Source organism: Mustela lutreola, chromosome 7, assembly GCF_030435805.1.
Source record: "Mustela lutreola isolate mMusLut2 chromosome 7, mMusLut2.pri, whole genome shotgun sequence".
Lineage (NCBI taxonomy): Eukaryota > Metazoa > Chordata > Mammalia > Carnivora > Mustelidae > Mustela > Mustela lutreola.
Window position 1 is genome coordinate 39,656,546 of NC_081296.1, and position 13,037 is coordinate 39,669,582.

At 48.3% G+C, this 13,037-nt stretch overlaps 1 long non-coding RNA gene across 1 annotated transcript in view; it reads left to right on the forward strand.

Moving 5' to 3' along the window:
- Positions 1-4,091, forward strand: part of LOC131835821 (uncharacterized) — a 42,675-nt gene extending 38,584 nt beyond the window's left edge. The window contains exon 2 of the long non-coding RNA XR_009355373.1: positions 2,399-4,091. This is a non-coding gene — a long non-coding RNA (uncharacterized LOC131835821). The remainder of the gene's footprint in view (positions 1-2,398) is intronic.
- Positions 4,092-13,037: the final 8,946 nt, after the last annotated feature.

A 13,037-nucleotide genomic window follows, 5' to 3' on the forward strand; every position in this document is an offset into this window, starting at 1 on the left:
CAAATGGGGCAGCATGTGGAGCTGTGCCAGGGATTGGACTGTTGCCCAATGTGCCCTCGGATCACATCAGAAGGCCAAGTTCTACCTCAGTGACTCCTGGCTCCACCGTTTCAGATGATCTTTAGGTGGGTGGCAACATCCCGTGATCCTGGGTTCATGGGAAAGAGCTCTCTTTGACCTTATGAGTGTTTCAGAGCTGTTTGGTGTCTGGGCACATTACGTGACCTTGAGCAAGTTACTTCACCTTCTGATGTGAAGCCCCCTCACTTATCAAAAGAGGATGATAAACATTTTTGTCTTTCAAAGTTGTTGGGAAGATAAAAATTAATAATGTAGAAAAATCCACAGTCTGGTTCCTAGAACAGATGGAGCTCTCAGTTCCCCCCTTTGGCCCTTCAGAACAACCCTTCATTTTTGCTCTTCTGCACATGGGTAAAACCATTTTAAAGTCCCTTTAACACGATGGCATCATCTGTAAAAACAGATTTAAAGTGGATATTTAGTGTAGTGCCTTCCCCACATACAATAAAAGAAGAAACTATTAATTACTACCATTCTTTCCTGATATAACAAAAAAACCTATATAAGTAAACTTTAAGACTTAGACTCTAAAATAAAACATGTCAGTACCAAGCCATACTCAGTCAACACAGACGAATTTGGAAATTGGAAGCAAACTTCCAGCATCATCATTGTGATTTGGCGTGAGCGAAATCATCGATAAGTTTTGCAAGTTTTGCTGCCTTGTTTCTGCAGTGAGTGGTGTTAATTCTGTTAAACGTTGTTGTCACAGAGTGTTCCTTAAATAGCTTTTAATTGGTTTTAATTTGGAGAAAGGCTGTTCTGCTTAAGATACCAGGGCAGAAATTGTCAAAAATAAAATTAACAGATAACAGTCTGCAGAAACTCACTATAGACACGCTGTACCATTCCATGCAAATCCATGGATACTTCGAATTTTGTCCGTGTCACTTGCTGATATTCACAAAGCAGTAGTTTAATGGGGGATCTTCTAATGGGTCACTGATACTGTCCTTGTGCTTTACAGTGGACTTTTCATCTGCATGAGTTCATTAAGGTGGTGGAAAAGAAGTACAAATTAGTCAGCGGTTACACTTAACCCTGAAATGTTGGGTCTATTTAGGTAATTAATGTTATCAATGACCTGTGAAGAAAAGGATAAACAATATAAAATTCTTTTCTAAAAAAAAAAAAAAAAAAAAAAAAAAAACAAACCCACAACAAAACTGCAGAAGATCAATTTACTGTCATCCCGACACTCAGGAAATAAACAGGCAGGAGCACTTGACGCCACAATCTTCCTTCCTTCCTTCCTTCCTTTCTCCCTCTTTCCCTTCCTCCATCCCTCCCTCCCTCCCTTCCTGTCCTGAGAAATATAGTCAGAATTTTTCCACCCATCTTTTAAGGCATTAGTATAGTTCTAGATGCATGATTCCATTCAAGAATTCTATATGCTTTTCAGCTGAGGGAGCAACGGCCAGTCTGACAGCTCCGTCTTTGTAAAGAAGCCGGCTGAGGTGCCCACATTCTCTCAGTTCTAAAGGCAGCAGAGGTCAATACACTTTACTAGAAGTTGCCAAGTATTGTCAAAGAAAAGCCTCCCCTCCCCCCCAAAAAAAGAATAGCCCCAATGTCATTGCACTTAGCATTGGAGGCATGCCATACTTTGTTCAAAGGGCATCTGGCATAAAATATGTATTAGAAACATTTTTTCCCCCAAACGAAAGTAGATCTGATTTATGCAGGGGGAAATCGACAAGTACAGTGATCACTACGATATATCTACACTATGTAGTATGCAATATGTCCTCGCGTTTGATTGACCAATAAGATGTGAAGAGGCAGGATTAGAATGTTCCTGTCTAGCAAACAGAACCATGATTCCGTAGGTCACTGGATCCAGGATAGATACACTTGAATATGAGTGAATTTTACTCACTTGATTGTCATGAGAGCCAGAGTGGAAGTCTATTCAAGGGCAGCCTTGTTTATTGACCAGTAGTGTCATGTGTGTTTAAAAGCTGGTTGTGTGGTCACTGGGTAGCTCAGGAGACACTCTCTCTCTCTGTGTTTTTTTAAGATTTCATTTATTTATTTGAGAGAGAGAGAGAGCACAAGCAGGGGAGATGGGGAGAGGGAGAAACAAGCTTCCTGCTCAGGGGTGCAGGACTCTATTCCAGGACCCCGAGATCAGGACCTGAGCCGAATGAAGGCAGATGCTTAACTGACTGAGCCACCCAGGTGGCTCTAGCTAATAAGACTCTTACAACCAGTTGCCTATGTGATAGCCATAACTGGTTCCATAGGAAGGACAGGGCACAAGGGCCCCTGAAATGCTGCCTCGTCTCAGTTTGACATGGGTCTCTTGGTTTCCCAGGTGTACAGTCCCAGCTCCTGCTGATGGAGGCACCCACAGTCCAGCCCCAGCTTCAGCTCAGCTTCCCCCACCCAGAGCCCCTTCTCAGCCCGCTGGTCTCCGTTCAGAGCAAGACTGTGACGCTTCTGTCTTGCTTCTCTGCCCTGGGGTTCTCCTGATTTGCTTAGTTTCTTCTCTGCCTGCTTCAATCCCACTCATCCTGGAATACCCTGCAGAGACTGTGGATCTGCTGGGTCACGAGGAGAAGCCGAAGGGGGTGCTCGGAATGAGCGAGGAAGAGACTGTTTAAAGGAGTGGCTGGGCGTGGCCTGGAGAGCCACCTGCAGAACTGCAAGAGAACCACGAAGGAACCATGGCTGGCAGGGCGGGCCCTTGGCAGAAGTCATGGCCTTCAGTCGAGGAAACTGATCATGGCTCAGCCCGCACCTGGCAGAGATGGAGCCAGAGGAACACAGAGTCCCACTCTCTCCTCCTGCACCTCTTTGGCCAATCCCAGCTTGCAGATGGAGGAAAGATGTCCTTTGTGCAGCCCTCAGAGTTGCAAGCTGGATGGAGGGGCTGTGGGCTGAAAAGGGTGGGCAGGCCTCCGCCTTCGCCTGGGAGTCCCTGTCATGAGTGCAGCCCAGAGAGGTCTCCTTCTTCTCTGAGCCTCAGGAGCACCCTTGACCTTGAGGAGCTGTAATGCCTCTTAGTTGTGCTGTAAGGATGTGGCTCTCTCTCTCTGGTCTTTTCAGTGTATCATGTCTCCCCACTTAGTGTGTAAGTTCCAACAGGTGCCCTACCTTTTTGTATCTCCCATACAGAAGCAACCAAATATTCTGGGGTTTCTTGGCTGCATCTGTTTTGAACAGTCTGTCCCTTTGCTCTCCTTCCACCTACTCTGCCCCCCGCCAGGGCATCTGGATCTGGACTTGGGGTCTTGGTAAGTTTTGGGGGGAAGATGTGAATATTAAGGTAAGGGTGAAGAGTCTGAAGCTTCTGGGGCTGGCTTGGGGAGTTTTCAGCAGATGTAACAGGAGACATGAGCACAGGAGTTAAGAGAACCTGACATCACACTCAGGGGGAGGAGCTAGAGGGGGGTGGCAGGGAGGGTCACCAGAACCAAGGGACCAGAGACAGGGATTGACATGGGATGTGAGTGGGGAGTGCAAGACCATGGGGACCTGAGCAAGCCAGTCACCCTCAGGGAGACATAGGGACGGGCAGGGGAGGGGCTTAGATGCAAGGTTAAAGAGGGTTCCAGAGCTATTGTGTAGGCTAGTGCTGTCTGAAAGAGCAGCCACTAGCCATGGGTGGCTATTTAAATTAACTAAAATTGAACTACATTAAAAATTCTGTTTCTTGGTCATACCAGCCACCTTTCTGGTGACCTACCGTGTTAACCAGCATTAAGTTAGAACATTTCCATCATCACAGAATGTTCAATGGAACAGGCTGGTCCAGAATATACTAGAGAGTTTAAGGTCCCAACAGTCCTAACAAAAGTACCTGTTTGGGGATGCCTGGGTGTTGGTTAAGTGTCCACTTTCAACTCAGGTAGTGATCTAAGAGTCCGGGGATCAAGCCCCACATGGGGTTCTTTGCTCAGTGGGGAGTCTGCTTCTCCCTCTCCCTCTGCCCCTTCCACTGCTCCTTCCTGTCTCTCTCTCTCAAAACAAATAAATAAAACCTTTAAAACTTTTTTAAAAAAGTACCCGTTTGTTTGACTTGATTGGATCTTCTCTGTCCCAATATCAGACAGACCTAGCTCTGCCTCTCCACTTTGTCAGGGAATAATTGTGTGATGAGTCCCCAACCCTCAGTGTTCTCATCCAGAAAATGAAGACAGTGAGAGAGGACTAATTCCGTTAAGGATTGAAAGTTGTCTTCAGGGGTCAGGGATGCCCAGGAGTGGCTTAATAAATATCAGTTCCCAGCCTCCCTTGCAACAACAGTGATGCTAAGTAGCGTTTACCACCATCTTGCCCTGCCCTGAACAGTTTATAGTGATTGCTGTTGGGTCCATGGTCAAAGGAACGAGACTGATACAAAGCGAAGGTCAACCAAAGCTTTATTTTGCGCCAAGCATCGAGAATCAAACTGACCAGCCAGGGCCGTCTCTTACAAAGAGGCGACCCCTCCCTGCCTTACTGACTAACTGTTAAGGGACAAGGGACATATGGTTGGGTCTGGCCACACACAGGTGGCCAATGAGATTGTAACACACAGAGAAAGCTGCACAGTCATGCTACGTCACACAAGGGTGGCCAATTGAATTACAAATTACCCTAGTACATATTTAAACTAGCCTATCACCTTGGTCAGAATTGGCACCCAAAAGGCGCCCAAAGGGCCAAGCCCATACTCCTTGGTAGCTAGGACACAGTATGCGCCCCCACTGATTGGATACCTCCACCTGGTCTGACCCACTCTTGTATTTGGGCTTTGTTACCTGGGTCTGGTTTCTGGGACTTGTTTTTAAATAAGTTCCTCTGGCAGGGGTGGGGGGGTGGGCAGGGTCAGTTTAAGTTTTACTGCATAAACAACAAAATCACTATTTAACAGGATGGAATTGCTCTGGCTAAATAGGCCCTTACAATTGCCTCATCGAATTCCTACAGTACCTGTAAGAAGACAGCATTACTGTTCCCATTTTGCAGATGGGGAAAGGAAGCCCCAGAGATGAAAACGCATCCCCGATGTCAGGCAGCAGCAGAGCCACATTTCTGTATACCTTGGGTGCCCCCCCCTGCACCTGGGCTGATGGGTGATTGCTAACTGGCACATCAGTTTTGATCAACTTTAATCGGCGCATTGAAAATTTCTCCACCCCTGATCATCACCTCTAACATTTGCTCCTCAATCGGGTCTTGAACGTGAATCCAGGAATGTTCAGTCTCTGTTTAATTAAGTGCCTAGCTGGCCAAGGACTTTGGATCTGGGAGATTTTAGGAGCACTGTGATCTTGGGCAGAGAGGGAAGAGATTGGTTCTTTTATGGGGGGGGACCCAGAAAGAGAGTAATGGGACTATGCTGGGCTTTCCACGAAGTAAGCAGCCTTAAGCTGGAATCTGGTGTATGTGGGGCAAGTAATTTATACTCTGGGAATTCCAGTTCGCTCTCTGGCAAGAGAGCAAGTCCTGCTTCTGCTGTGGGTGGTTTGAGACTGAACGGATCTGGGGACTAGTGCCTGGGACACAGATGCCCTCAGCAAACCTACTCTTGGCCTCCACTCTAGGCAGCTTCTGGGTCCCTCTGATCTCTTTGTTTAGTGGAGGGAAAGGGGCCCTTATCTTCTGGACCACACTCTTTATTTTTTATTTATTTATTTTTAAAAAGATTTTATTTATTTATTTGACAGAGAGAGATCACAAGTAGGCAGAGAGGCAGGCAGAGAGAGGGAGAGGAGGAAGCAGGCTCCCTGCTGAGCAGAGAGCCCGATGCGGGACTCGATCCCAGCACCCTGAGATCATGACCTGAGCCAAAGGCAGCAGCTTAACCCACTGAGCCACCCAGGCGCCCCGGACCACACATTTTAAAAGAATCTATAGTTGTTGTGTCTTGGGAGATCTACAAATTATGTAAATTTCTACCTTGATGGGGGAAATCTCCAGTTTCCTCATACATATATTCAGAGAAACCAGAGCTGCAAAAGGACAGACTCTAAAGCTGGATCCTGCCTCCCAGCCTCCTCAGAGTGGGGCCCTGGCCCCCCTGCCTCCCTGCCTCGCAGGTGACTGTAGGGTCCCCTTGCTGGCTGCCAATAAGAGCGAGGCCTGGGGACTCCAGCACCCACACGGAGAAGGTTCCAAGAACCATGTGAGACCTTGTGTGTACCTGTGGGGAGGCAAGTGAGGAAGACTGGGCAGCCTCTAGGGCCTGAAGTTATGAGGTAGTGTCACCCTGAAAAGAGACCTGGGGTTCACGGGTCTCTCTGCCAACTCCTCTGGTCTTTCCCTAAGTCATTTCCTCTGGTGAATCCCAGCCTAAGCTGGTGTTTTCCCTGGGTTATTATTTGGGGTCTGTGGGGAATTTTGAGCACCTCGAGGTGGAAGTCACCGAGCTATTTGGAAAGACCATGAGTAAGTCTCAGACTCCGTGACATTGCCTCCAGGAAGCCTGGGGAGTGGCGTTTTGGTGTGGCCTGTCCTGACTTCGGACTCAGACCTCCCTGGGCTCCATTCTTGGCTCTGGCTGTTAAGAGCGGTGGATCCCGGGCCCAGGCAGCTCCCTCTCCCCTCTCTGATATTCTGGAGTCCCAGCTTTGTATTGGGACTTTTACCCAAGTGATGCTTTCTAACTCACAAGCCTGATGTAGGGTGAACAGTGTCCCCCTTTTACAGGGGAAGAAACTGAGTCTTTGGGAAGTAAATGGCTCCCCCTTCCTTCCCCCTGCCCCGTCCCTCTCCCATTCCCTCTTTTTCTCCCTCCTCCAGCCCTTCTCTCCTACTCCTCCCCCTCCTCTCCTCTCTCGCCCCCCTCTCCCTCTCTGGAGACCTTCCACCAGCTGAGCTCCCTGCCACCTACCTCTGGGCCCCCAGTCTGAAGTTCTACATGGACCACGGGGAGGAGACGGTGTAATAAGTCACTTGTGGAGGCTCGGCCCCACTGGTCTGACAGTTGGTCACCACCAGGCTTGGCCATCACCCAGACCCCCTCTGAACACGAGATCAATGCTTCAGGCTCTGGCAAGGACATAAAACGCAGAAACAACAATGGAGAGACTTTTCAAAGGCAAGCATTCCTGACCTTTGTCCCGACTCCAAGAATGTTCTGTTTTGAGAAGAATCTAATTCACACAATGGGTTTGGGGCTAAGAAACTGGCTTAGTCAACGTCAGTGAGCCCTGAAGGCTGGGCAGGACCAAGGCAAGCCCCTGGGGAAGGTTCTGCTCCACTAGCTGTAAATGACCTTGGGGACCCCCAAAGGAGGTTTACTTAAGCCATCCACGGGCAAAGAGGTGGAGAGAAAGTCCCAGGAGCCTGTCTCTTCCCTCTCCCAGCACTGAAGGCAAGCTGGGCATATTGGGCCTGCTCTGATTTTCCCTCCTCAGCATCTCCCAGAGCACGTAGGAGGCTCCTGGCTCCCCATAACCCAAAGGCTGTATGTCAGCCTCTGGCTGTGTTGGTGGGTGCTAGAAAGCCAGCCCTATCCCTAAACCAAAGGAAATGCCCACACCACCCCACACAGTTTGTTTCTAGAACCACCCTTGGCACTTACTCCTGCTGTAGGGCCATCGCCTAACAGCTTCTGGTTACACTGACAAAAGAGCAGGGTCTGCTCCCAGAAACTCTTCTGTCTGCAGCCCCAGCTCTCGCCCCACTCCCTCTGCTGTTACTTCTTTAAAAGTAATAATTTCTTATTCTTATAAGTTATGGACCCTGGCCCAGTATGGAGAGGAAAGTGGCTCACTGATGAGTGGGCCCAGAGAAGGGAAGGGCCTTGCCCGAGGTCACACAGCTTGTGGGAGCAGAACTGAGGCCAGACTTCCTGACTCCCAGGGGAAGGCATTTTCCTCCCAAGCCCCATGCCCCACCAATAAGCTGGCTTCCTTACTTCCTTCTTGCCTGCCTCAGAGGAAAGCATCACCATCTAGAAAGCATCATCTCACTGAGAACAAAACAAAACAAGAAAAGGGCAACAAACCAGAAAGAAAGAAAACTGCCCATGATTCCCCAGCCCTGACATGAGAAGGCTTCACTACATAAATCTCAGAGAGGGGACCTAGTCCCTGACCTGCTCTGACCAGGGCCATTTTGCAAGGGCAAGCTGTACGCTTTGGGACTCTACCCTCCCCTGCCTTTGTAGGCGTTTTATGTCTGTATACTTCGGTTAGCATGTCTTCAAGAGCACCAGCCCTGCTATTGGTTTTTCTGGGGCTCTTTTCTTTAAGGTTCTGCCTCTCTCAGGCAGAACCAGGGACTTACCAGCGATGCAGGGAGGTTACTTCCTCCCCGCCAAAGTTTGTCTCCTGTTAGGTGGTTAGGGCCCTCCCTGCCAGCTGTCCCTGTAGTGGTTGCTGTCCTGTCCTCTACTGGGATATGAAGCTGCCTGGGTCTGCTGTGTAACCCATGCTGATTGTGTACAACGCTTTGAGAAGGGGAGCTGGCTACCGTGTGGCCTCCTTGCACTTTCTAGAATGATGGTATAAGTCCTGGCAAAGGAAGGCAGAGATTGCCTTATTCACCCTAAGTCCCCAGCACCTGGCCTGGGCCCGCCTCAGCGCATAGGAAAGATCTCGAATTAGAACATATTTCCATGTCCTTCTCTTCTATCCAAGTTGCCCAGCCCACTGGCCCTTGAGTCTTGCTTTCCTGCTTGGGCTCCAGCTGTTCCCCGAGCCTAGAATGTCTTTCTACCGATTTCTGATGCTCAGAGTCTTGCCAACCTCTAAGGACCATGCCATCCCCTAGTAGATGGTATGCTTCTTAAGAAAAAGGTTGAGTTCCCTTATACTTGTATCCTTGCACAGAAGGGCCTAAACACATGTTGTTGCACAAATGAGTGAGTGAATAGTTTCACAAATGAAACTGGTTCCTTTTTTTTCTTCTTCTTCTTCTTCTTTTTTTTTTTTTTTCTATTGTGATTCCATTTTACCTCCTCAGAAGACTGCCCCCAACCCAGCCTGTAGAACCCTCTCCCTTTCATTGGGCTAACTTCCTGGGTGTACCTCTTGATGCTTTCTTTGATCCCTGACTGGCTTCCACATCTCTAGCTATGCTTGGCTATATTAAAGAAATCCTTCTCACCGTCTTCCAATATTCCATCACATTGCCCGCAACAAAACTGTGTTCAGAGGGGAGTCCTAGAAGAAGGGCTGTAGGGCAGGCTAGCCAGGGGTGCTTCAGAGGGTCCAGCTGAGGCAGAGAAGGGCAGGAGGAATCATTGGTCCAGGTAGGAAAGGAGTCAGGTCTTGGAAACAGGCTGGGACACAAGAACAAGGCATGTACTATACGTTCTAGAACTCAAGCCAATGCTTTTCCATCTAGAAGGGACAGCATTCCCCTGGGCTCACAGTGGCAGAGAAGAGCTGCTCTGCCAGTGATGTTGGCCATCTGAGATCTGAGGTAAAGACTTATGGATCTCCGTTGTGACTGGTTGTTCTCTGCTTGGCCTGGGAACTCTTGACCAACAGGAACTAATAGGAACCACTCTTGACCAATAGTGACCAGAAGAAGGCCAGAGTGAATCCTGTTACTTAAGTCGCCAATGACATTGTAAGCTCCTTGAGGGCTGGGATCATGTCATCAGCACATCCCAGGGCCTGTCAAAGTCCTGCTGAGTCAAAGGGTATGGCATTAGACTGGGGAACCTCTGTCTTTCATCTGCTCCTGAGGTCCTGATCAGACACAATGAAATGTCACGACTCCTGCCTTTTGTGTCTTGGGGTTCCTACAGCCCAGAGCTCATGGTTGGACATGTGATAGGTATAACACAAGTATTTTATAAGACTGAAATCAGCTTATGTGTTATGTGAGAGCTTCTCTGCCTCTTGAATCCAGGTGAGATGTACTTAGAACATTGAAAATTCCTTCTCTGTGGAGACTTAGGGACCCTGAGGTTTCTGAGACTTTTTAGGGGACACATAGCCTCCTGGATCCTGCTGCCTCAGGTTCCTCACACCCAGATGGGCATCTCAGTCTCTTCTCATTTTCCATGGAACAGCTCACTGGCACAAAGCATTCATGAGTGAGACAGACTGATTTGAAGACATAGGGTGGGATGGGGGTGGGAATAAAGGAAGGATTTACATCACATCATTGCAAACAACTTCAAGTTCAACAGCAGGTGTTTCCATTCTTAAAGTGTCCCTTTGGCCAATGCACCACTCCAGACATTCACAGCTCTGTACCATCTTCTGCTCTCCAATTTCCCCCTTTTCTCTGATTCTCTCTCTTTCCTCATTCTGAGTAATCCCGTTTCTTTCTTCATTTCCTACAGAGTAGGGTGGCCTTGCCCCACCCCCGCAATGGCCTTAGCAGCCTTGCTCCCCCCCACCCCCATCTTCAGACTCCTCCATCTGCTCTTTGAGGTCACTCCCCAAATAGAGACCTTTGGCTCCTTAAAGGAGTTCTTGCATCAGCTGTAGGTCAGAAAGCTTCATGCACTGGCTGGATGTGGAGCACGGAAGCTGGAAGGGATCCCGGAGATCATGAGTCAAACTCAAGTCAGACAGTCATTGGCCCAAGGTCCCTGGCACAGTGACACCCAGGGCAGAAGCTGGAGCCTTGACCCTTGGCTCTCAAGCTCGCCTGGATTAATTGATTCCATGAGTAACTCAGGACTCCAGTGCATTCTTACAAGTGTTGTGATTAGGAGCAGGTCTCCAGGCGAGACCACGCTATCCAAGTGAACATCCTGACAGCCCTTAGTCGTGCTTCTTCATCACTCCCCGACTCCCAAGTTAAACTCCATGAGCACAGCCCTTCTGTCTCTGCACTGGTCTTGGGATGACAAGCAACGCCAGGATTCCAGCCCTACATCCACCATTAAGATGCTGCTTGATGTTCATACAGAGTTGTTTGCCATTTGGGCCTCAGTTCCCCACCCTTAAAAAGAGGTCTGTGTCTGGCACCATCCTAGCAGTGTGTAGGAATGTCCCCGGTGCCTTCGCAGGATGACACACTTGATTCCAAGTGTATGTGTGTGTGTGTGTGTATGTGCGCGTGAGAGAGAGAGAGAGAGAGAGAGAGAGAGAGAGAGAGCACGCACACACATGCATGCTTGTGTAGGGAGATTTAGGACTTTTTCCCCCCATGCAACTGAAGGCAGTTCCATTTATATCTGTTCTAATGACTAGGGTTTCATAAGGGCTTCTTTTTTTTTTTTTTTTTTTTTTTTAAGATTTTATTTATTTACTTGACAGAGAGAAATCACAAGTAGATGGAGAGGCAGGCAGAGAGAGAGAGAGGGAAGCAGGCTCCCTGCTGAGCAGAGAGCCCGATGCGGGCCTCGATCCCAGGACCCTGAGACCATGACCTGAGCCGAAGGCAGTGGCTTAACCCACTGAGCCACCCAGGCGCCCTTCATAAGGGCTTCTAATCAAAAAAAGATTTCCATTGCTTAAAAAGCACTTGGAAACCTCTGTGTAACTGACATCTGGGGTCCAAGGCTCTGTTGAAATCTGAGCCTTTATGGCTACAATAAGGAGGGCCATGCCACAGGGCTTCCCCATGGCTATGTCATCCACAAGGCCACCATTAGCAAACTGGGACGTCCATCATGAGGCAGCTGGGTGGGTGGGTGGATCCCCACCATGGGGGCTGTTCTGGGGCTTTCTAAGTACTGCTAAGTATGAATCAGGCCCCAAGTTTTCCATTTCCTCTGCCCAATACACTCTTTCATGAGAGCATATAAATATGTACTTCAGCAAAACGCAGAAGCAAAAGTTCCATAGTCCAAAGGGGGTGTGGGCGGGAGTAGAGGGCTGGCGCAGGTGGGCACACAACGTTTCCAGTGTGGGCGGTACGCAGGGGTAAAAACCCTTTCCCTCCCGCAGCCCTTCCTAGGAGCCGGTGTCTGGCCAGCCTATGAGCCCCATGATCCCTGAGTGTCTCTCCTTGTTCTCAGCATCCATGGTTCAAGGGCAGGTGGGGCAGGACTCAGGCAGCCCCTGTGTGCACACGGGCTCTCCTGGCCGGATGTGTGGCCCCCAGTCCCCCACTCACACTTAGACACAGCCTGATCCACCAACAGCTTCCTTTGGCCTCATTCTGAGATTAAAAGGCACAATAAAATGTGTGTATAGCACTTCTAAGAGTTTGCCAGAGGCCTGGGCATCACCGCGCCTGCTGCTTATTCCCCTGTCCAGAGTGATGGATGGGCTGAGTCTCTGGGGGGGGGGAACAGCTCTTCTTTTGCTCTCCCTGGGTTTCCTGTGACTCATCATTGGGAACATTGCTGGTGAGGATATTTTCTTCCCCGATAATATACAGATATATCCTCCTCCCTGGATGAATATACAAAAACCAATTCCTTGCATACCCACAATAACCGGTTGGAAGATAAAAGCAAACAAAAACATAATCTACTTCTGAATGATTCTCCATGAGGATGGGGTGGAACTTTCATGAACAAAGCCACAAAACTTTATTAGTTTTGTGTAAGAAAACTTTCAAGTAAGTGGAGAACACAACTGGCTTTGGGGGAAAAAGGAACAATGAAAAGACATTTATTTTTCCTGAATTAATATGTTGATCTGGCAAAAATATGGTAAGAATCTCAATGGAAACATTTGGTAATTTGACAAGACAACTCTAAAATGAGTCTGAAAAAGTAACAAACTAAAAATAGCTCACGTACTTTTAAGAACAGGAGGCATGGCTTGCTTAGCAATATTAAGTTTTATTTTAAAGGTAGAGCAACTGTCCCTGTCAATGTACGAGCTCCAGGAACACGGGGCATCAAGAGGACATAATGGATAACTGTAAAACCAACTTTACTACAGGCATAAAAGCAACACGAGTTCAAGGGAAGCATTACAAATCAGTAGGAAATACTCGGATTAACAATGGGTGTTGAGAAAACTGACTACTTGGGAGACAGTCATTTATACCTTTTTCTAAAGGAAATTTCAAATAATGAGAGCAGGAGACAAAAGAAACCCATAACAATAGAAGAAAACACAAGGGAACATTTAAATTAGAGAACATCCATTTAA